Consider the following 8,712-nt stretch of genomic DNA (forward strand, 5'->3'; position numbering starts at 1 on the left):
ACATCATAGTTAACAGACACTCTCCCAGGCGTCATGCGCATCATAGTTAACAGCCCCCCAGGCGTCATGCACATCATAGTTAACAGACACCCTCCCAGACGTCATGCACATCATAGTTAACAGACACCCTCCCAAGCGTCATGCACATCATAGTTAACAGGCACCCTCCCAGGCGTGATGCGCATCATAATTAACAGGCCCCCCCAGGCGTCATGCACATCATAGTTAACAGACACCCTCCCAGGCGTCATGCGCATCATAATTAACAGGCCCCCCCCAGGCGTCATGCACATCATAGTTAACAGGCCCCCCAGGCGTCATGCACATCATAGTTAACAGAGAACGTCTCAGGCGTCATGCACATCATAGTTAACAGACACCCTCCCAGGCGTCATGCACATCATAGTTAACAGACACCCTCCCAGGCGTCATGCACATCATAGTTAACAGGCCCCCCAGGCGTCATGCACATCATAGTTAACAGAGAACGTCTCAGGCGTCATGTACATCATAGTTAACAGACACCCTCCCAGGCGTCATGCACATCATAGTTAACAGACACCCTCCCAGGCGTCATGCACATCATAGTTGACAGACACCCAGGCGTCATGCACATCATAGTTGACAGACACCCTCCCAGGCGTCATGCACATCATAGTTAACAGACACCTTCCCAGGCGTCATGCACATCATAGTTAACAGACACCCTCCCAGGCGTCATGCACATCATAGTTAACAGACACCCTCCAGGCGTCATGCACATCATAGTTAACAGACACCCTCCCAGGCGTCATGCACATCATAGTTAACAGACCCCCTCAGGCGTCATGCACATCATAGTTAACAGACACCCTCCCAGGCGTCATGCACATCATAGTTAACAGACACCCTCAGGCGTCATGCACATCATAGTTAACAGACACCCTCCCAGGCGTCATGCACATCATAGTTAACAGACACCCTCCAGGCGTCATGCACATCATAGTTAACAGACACCCTTCAAGGCGTCATGCACATCATAGTTAACAGACACCCTCCCAGGCGTCATGCACATCATAGTTAACAGACACCTTCCCAGGCGTCATGCACATCATAGTTAACAGACACCCTCCCAGGCGTCATGCACATCATAGTTAACAGACACCCTCCCAGGCGTCATGCACATCATAGTTAACAGACACCCTCCCAGGCGTCATGCACATCATAGTTAACAGACCCCTCAGGCGTCATGCACATCATAGTTAACAGACACCCTCCCAGGCGTCATGCACATCATAGTTAACAGACACCCTCCCAGGCGTCATGCACATCATAGTTAACAGACACCCTTCAAGGCGTCATGCACATCATAATTAACAGCGACCCCTCCCCCACTAGGCGTCATGCACATCATAGTTAACAGACACCCTCCCAGGCGTCATGCACATCATAGTTAACAGACACCTTCCCAGGCGTCATGCACATCATAGTTAACAGACCCCCTCAGGCGTCATGCACATCATAGTTAACAGACACCCTCCCAGACGTCATGCACATCATAGTTAACAGACCCCCTCAGGCGTCATGCACATCATAGTTAACAGACACCCTCCCAGGCGTCATGCACATCATAGTTAACAGACACCCTCCCAGGCGTCATGCACATCATAGTTAACAGACACCCTTCAAGGCGTCATGCACATCATAATTAACAGCGACCCCTCCCCCACTAGGCGTCATGCACATCATAGTTAACAGACACCCTCCCAGGCGTCATGCACATCATAGTTAACAGACACCTTCCCAGGCGTCATGCACATCATAGTTAACAGACCCCCTCAGGCGTCATGCACATCATAGTTAACAGACACCCTCCCAGACGTCATGCACATCATAGTTAACAGACCCCCTCAGGCGTCATGCACATCATAGTTAACAGACACCCTCCCAGACGTCATGCACATCATAGTTAACAGACCCCCTCAGGCGTCATGCACATCATAGTTAACAGACACCCTCCCAGACGTCATGCACATCATAGTTAACAGACCCCCTCAGGCGTCATGCACATCATAGTTAACAGACACCCTTCAAGGCGTCATGCACATCATAATTAACAGCGACCCCTCCCCCACTAGGCGTCATGCACATCATAGTTAACAGACACCTTCCCAGGCGTCATGCACATCATAGTTAACAGACACCCTCCCAGACGTCATGCACATCATAGTTAACAGACCCCCTCAGGCGTCATGCACATCATAGTTAACAGACACCCTCCCAGACGTCATGCACATCATAGTTAACAGACCCCCTCAGGCGTCATGCACATCATAGTTAACAGACACCCTCCCAGGCGTCATGCACATCATAGTTAACAGACACCCTCCCAGGCGTCATGCACATCATAGTTAACAGACACCCTCCCAGGCGTCATGCACATCATAGTTAACAGACACCCTTCAAGGCGTCATGCACATCATAATTAACAGCGACCCCCCCCCCCCCACTAGGCGTCATGCACATCATAGTTAACAGACACCCTTCAAGGCGTCATGCACATCATAATTAACAGCGACCCCCCCCCCACTAGGCGTCATGCACATCATGAACGTCTGATTAACAAAGGATCAAATTTCCTCTGCTTGGTCGATGTCGGCAAAATAAGATACGTGGTATGAGGGTGTGGGTGTGTGTGTGTGTGTGTGGGTGTGTGTGTGGGAGTGTGTGGGTGTGTGTGTGTGTGTGTGTGTGTGTGTGTGTGTGTGTGTGTGTGGGTGTGTGGGGGAGGAGGTTGAGTTCATGACGAGCATGTCATGAGAGCCTGGCCTGCATGACGGCTTCCCTCGAGTACTACGTAAAGCGGCCACGCATGGTGGGGGGGGGGGGGACCCCCCTCACGCATGGCACCTCATGACGCATGACCAACATGCCTAATGGCGCGTAACGCGCCCGCCCGCCATCTTGCCCTGGGGGGGGAGGGGGGACCTCATGACCATCTACCATGAGTCCCCCCCCCCCCCCCCCGCCCCCCCAGGTTGTACTAGTGCCTGGCGTGCATGACGGCTCGCTCGCTCGCTCGCTCGCTCTCATGTAACACCTGCTTCCTTCCGCATGTGACCAAGTTATGACTGCGGCGGCGGCGGCGGCGCTCATCTGTGGTCGCTGGTGGGAACCACAACTCCCACACATCTCCCACAACCCCCACGCTTGTCCCCCGCAACCCCCCACGTAACCACAACCCCCCCACACATCTACCACAACCAACTACAACGCCCACGCTAGTCCCCCACAACCTCCACGTAACCACAACCCCCACGCTCATCTCCCACAACCTCCACGTAACCACAACCCCCCACACATCTCCCACAACCAACCACAACCCCCACGCTCGTCTCCCACAACCTCCACGTAACCACAACCCCCACACACATCTTCCACAACCAACCACAACCCCCACGCTTGTCCCCCGCAACCCCCCACGTAACCACAACCCCCACACACATCTTCCACAACCAACCACAACCCCCACGCTCGTCTCCCACAACCTCCACGTAACCACAACCCCCACACACATCTCCCACAACCAACCACAACCCCCACGCTTGTCCCCCGCAACCCCCCACGTAACCACAACCCCCACACACATCTTCCACAACCAACCACAACCCCCACGCCTGTCCCCCACAACCCCCCCACACATCTCCCACAACCAACCACAACGCCCACGCTAGTCCCCCACAACCTCCACGTAACCACAACCCCCACGCACATCTCCCACAACCAACCACAACCCTTACCCACGCTCGTCTCCCACAACCTCCACGTAACCACAACCCCCACGCACATCTCCCACAACCAACCACAACCCTTACCCACGCTCGTCTCCCACAACCTCCACGTAACCACAACCCCCATGCACATCTCCCACAACCAACCACAGCCCTTACCCACGCTCATCTCCCACAACCTCCACGTAACCACAACCCCCACGCACATCTCCCACAACCAACCACAACCCTTACCCACGCTCGTCTCCCACAACCCCCACGTAACCACAACCCCCACGCACATCTCCCACAACCAACCACAACCCTTACCCACGCTCGTCTCCCACAACCCCCACGTAACCACAACCCCCACGCACATCTCCCACAACCAACCACAACCCTTACCCACGCTCGTCTCCCACAACCCCCACGTAACCACAACCCCCACGCACATCTCCCACAACCAACCACAACCCTTACCCACGCTCGTCTCCCACAACCCCCACGTAACCACAACCCCCACGCACATCTCCCACAACCAACCACAACCCCCGCGCTCATCTCCCACAACCAACCACAACCTCCACGCTCGTCTCTTACAACCCCCCCCGCTCGTCTCCCACAACCTTCAGGCACGTCTCCCACAACCTCTCCCGCTCGTTTCCCACAACCCCCACGTGTAAGCACAACCCCCACAACCCACCAGCCTCAGGTCACAACCTCTGTGGTCATCCACAACATGGAGGTTGTAGGTGGAATTTCCTGGACGGGAAATCGATATGGAAGGCTGCTGCTGCAGCCTGGATCCGCCATGTTGCCAAGGGAAACAAACTCGTAACATGTTTTCTCCTCCACACGACAAACAACAACACAAACCTCTAACTCAACTTTGAAGATGTTCTTCATATCTCTCATTTTGACCGACGCGTGGGAGGCGATCGTTTGATTTTGACATCTAAATTCAAATAAGTAGCACGTGGTGCACCAGCGCCATAGTAGTTACGTAATGTGAGATGAACGTTTGTTGGTTGACATTATCTGGTGTGGCTTTACGGCCAGGGTATGTGTGTGTGTCTCTATGGTCGACCGGCCACTATAACTATGTAGGGAGGACAACCATAACCACCGTCGTGGTGTAGCATGGTCAACGTGAGGTGTTATATGGGTGTGGTGCCGCAACCAGGAGGGAGGGAGGGGCTCCCCCCCCTCCCCCTCCCTCCGCAGCCTTACGTAATCTGCAGGAAGCATCAGGTGTTTTTTACGTCTGGCACCTCAGGAAGATGGCGGGCCGGGGAAAGGAAGGGTGAACATGTCGTACCGCAACCATCCTGCCGCAGCGTCATCATGGAGATTAACCATACAGAGGGAAATCCAGGTGACCCTTTGCCTCCCAAAATGAATAAGTCATTTAACCGTATATTTATGTAACTACAAAACCTGTAACCCTTAGGACTGGTAACTACTGAGGGACGTCTCTGTAACCCTCATGACTAGTAACTAGTGAGGGACGTCTCTGTAACCCTCATGACTGGTAACTACTGAGGGACGTCTCTGTAACCCTTATGACTGGTAACTAGTGAGGGACGTGTATGTAACCCTCATGACTGGTAACTACTGAGGGACGTCTCTGTAACCCTCATGACTGGTAACTACTGAGGGACGTCTCTGTAACCCTGATGACTGGTAACTAGTGAGGGACGTGTATGTAACCCTCATGACTGGTAACTAGTCAGGGACGTCTCTGTAACCCTCAAGACTAGTAACTAGTGAGGGACGTCTCTGTAACCCTCAAGACTAGTAACTAGTGAGGGACGTCTCTGTAACCCTCATGACTGGTAACTACTGAGGGACGTCTCTGTAACCCTCATGACTGGTAACTACTGAGGGACGTCTCTGTAACCCTCATGACTGGTAACTAGTGAGGGACGTCTCTGTAACCCTCATGACTGGTAACTAGTCTGGGACGTCTCTAACACTCAAGACTAGTAACTAGTGAGAGACGTCTCTGTAACCCTCATGACTGGTAACTAGTGAGGGACGTCTCTGTAACCCTCAAGACTAGTAACTAGTGAGGGACGTCTCTGTAACCCTGATGACTTGTAACTAGTGAGGGACGTCTCTGTAACCCTCATGATTGGTAACTAGTGAGGGACGTCTCTGTAACCCTCAAGACTAGTAACTAGTGAGGGACGTCTCTGTAACCCTCATGACTAGTAACTAGTGAGGGACGTCTCTGTAACCCTTATGACTGGTAACTAGTGAGGGACGTCTCTGTAACCCTCATGACTGGTAACTAGTGAGGGACGTCTCTGTAACCCTCATGACTGGTAACTAGTCAGGGACGTCTCTGTAACCCTCATGACTGGTAACTAGTGAGGGACGTCTCTGTAACCCTCATGACTAGTAACTAGTGAGGGACGTCTCTGTAACCCTCATGACTAGTAACTAGTGAGGGACGTCTCTGTAACCCTCAGGACTGGTAACTAGTGAGGGACGTCTCTGTAACCCTCAAGACTAGTAACTAGTGAGGGACGTCTCTGTAACTCTCAGGACTGGTAACTAGTGAGGGACGTCTCTGCAACCCTCATGACTAGTAACTAGAGGGACGTGTATGTAACCCTGATGACTGGTAACTAGTGATGGACGTGTATGTAACCCTTATGACTGGTAACTAGTGAGGGACGTGTATGTAACCCTTATGACTGGTAACTAGTAAGGGACGTGTATGTAACCCTGATGACTGGTAACTAGTGAGGGACGTGTATGTAACCCTGATGACTGGTAACTAGTGAGGGACGTGTATGTAACCCTGATGACTGGTAACTAGTGAGGGACGTGTATGTAACCCTGATGACTGGTAACTAGTGAGGGACGTGTCTGTAACCCTGATGACTGGTAACTAGTGAGGGACGTGTATGTAACCCTGATGACTGGTAACTAGTGAGGGACGTGTATGTAACCCTGATGACTGGTAACTAGTGAGGGACGTGTATGTAACCCTGATGACTGGTAACTAGTGAGGGACGTGTATGTAACCCTGATGACTGGTAACTAGTGAGGGACGTGTATGTAACCCTGATGACTGGTAACTAGTGAGGGACGTGTATGTAACCCTGATGACTGGTAACTAGTGAGGGACGTGCATATAAGCCTCCTGACTGGTAACTAGTGAGGGACGTGCATGTAAGCCTCCTGACTGGTAACTAGTGAGGGACGTACATGTAAGCCTCCTGACTGGTAACTAGTGAGGGACGTGTCCTGCAGAAGGCAGTCCAGACCCAGACTCATGTTCGGAAGGTCGTAGGTCATGACGAGGAGGTCACCTTCGTGGGTCATGAAGAGGAGGTCACCTTCGTGGGTCATGACGAGGAGGTCACCTTCGTCATCGTACAGGACCCATCACTTTCCTCATGATCATGACACACCACCTAACTGCCAACTGCCTCGTCCTCAGGCTAACTATAGCTGGTTAATAACATGTGATAGATGTAATGATTGCGTCATGAGAGTAGACAGGGTCCGGGGTGGGTAGATGTGTAGAGGGGAGTCTACTTATCTACCTACCTTTGCTTCGCCGGCGTCTTCCCTCACGTCGACCTTCTCAATGACAAACTCTACCAAACTGATGTTCGGGGAGGAAATACTTATGATTTATCATTAATTATTGATCTACAACATCTTTATGTGACATAGGTAGAGGTAGAGAGTAGATACGTTACGTAAGTAGATTTTCCCCTCGCTCTACCAAATGTTTACGTAATTAAATATCTCCACTTAACATTCTCCCTGGCTGGCTGGCGTCGTCGCCGCGCTGCCAGACGGAACCCAAACCACTGCTTTCATTATGCCGGAATTTCTAATTCCGGAGAAAATTCACCATTCTGAGGCCGCCATTTGTTATCATTTACTTCGTTGACATTATTTCCTCGTTAATAGACCGAATGGAAGTACAGAGATTTAATTATAGATGGTAAAATGTCATTTGTTCTCAAAGAACCATCAGCCCAAACTCGGGTTATCTGCATTTATCTTTCTAAACAAAGTTCAACGACAAAATATGTCGTTGTTAACGTCAGTCATAGTTGGCTGACGTTGGTCGTTGTTAACGTCAGTCATAGTTGGCTGAAGTTGGTCGTTGTTAACGTCAGTCATAGTTGGCTGACGTTGGTCGTTGTTAACGTCAGTCATAGTTGGCTGACGTTGGTCGTTGTTAACGTCAGTCATAGTTGGCTGACGTTGGTCGTTGTTAACGTCAGTCATAGTTGGCTGACGTTGGTCGTTGTTAACGTCAGTCATAGTTGGCTGACGTTGGTCGTGGTTAACGTCAGTCATAGTTGGCTGACGTTGGTCGTGGTTAACGTCAGTCATAGTTGGCTGACGTTGGTCGTGGTTAACGTCAGTCATAGTTGGCTGACGCTGGGAAACTCGAAATGACTCGTTAAGTCAACCTTTAGCCGGTAAGTTAAACGAAGACATGAAAGGTAATTTAGGTTTCTGCTTCACCATGACTGAGCTATACGTCATAAGACGACTTACGTCATCTTAATAAGGCAATAGCCAGTCACACTCGTGACGTCATCAATGGTCAATGATAGTTGGCTCGTTAACGCATTGCGGGGTTTGAAAGCCAGTCGACTCACTCGTTAACATAGCTTACAAACACAGGAAAAATCATCCAGAAATCTGAGGTATACTGCTGATGGTGACACCAAGCTAAGCTTGTGGACCACTATACTGCTGATGGTGACACCAAGCTAGGCTGGTGGACCACTATACTGCTGATGGTGACACCAAGCTAAGCTTGTGGACCACTATACTGCTGATGGTGACACCAAGCTAAGCTGGTGGACCACTATACTGCTGATGGTGACACCAAGCTAAGCTTGTGGACCACTATACTGCTGATGGTGACACCAAGCTAAGCTGGTGGACCACTATACTGCTGATGGTGACACCAAGCTAA

At 51.2% G+C, this 8,712-nt stretch overlaps 1 protein-coding gene across 3 annotated transcripts in view; it reads right to left on the minus strand.

Moving 5' to 3' along the window:
• Eno (alpha-enolase) overlaps nucleotides 1–7,353 on the minus strand; it is a 42,963-nt gene extending 35,610 nt beyond the window's left edge. Inside the window, exon 1 of one of the 3 annotated variants that reach the window (XM_071661899.1) lies at nucleotides 7,314–7,353. The gene's annotated coding sequence lies outside the window, so the exon portion shown is untranslated. The remainder of the gene's footprint in view (nucleotides 1–7,313) is intronic. The other 2 variants (XM_071661898.1, XM_071661896.1) reach the window with 2 other exon arrangements.
• Between the last annotated feature and the right edge of the window lie 1,359 nt (nucleotides 7,354–8,712).

Source organism: Panulirus ornatus, chromosome 5 (genome assembly GCF_036320965.1).
Source record: "Panulirus ornatus isolate Po-2019 chromosome 5, ASM3632096v1, whole genome shotgun sequence".
NCBI classification, from domain to species: domain Eukaryota; kingdom Metazoa; phylum Arthropoda; class Malacostraca; order Decapoda; family Palinuridae; genus Panulirus; species Panulirus ornatus.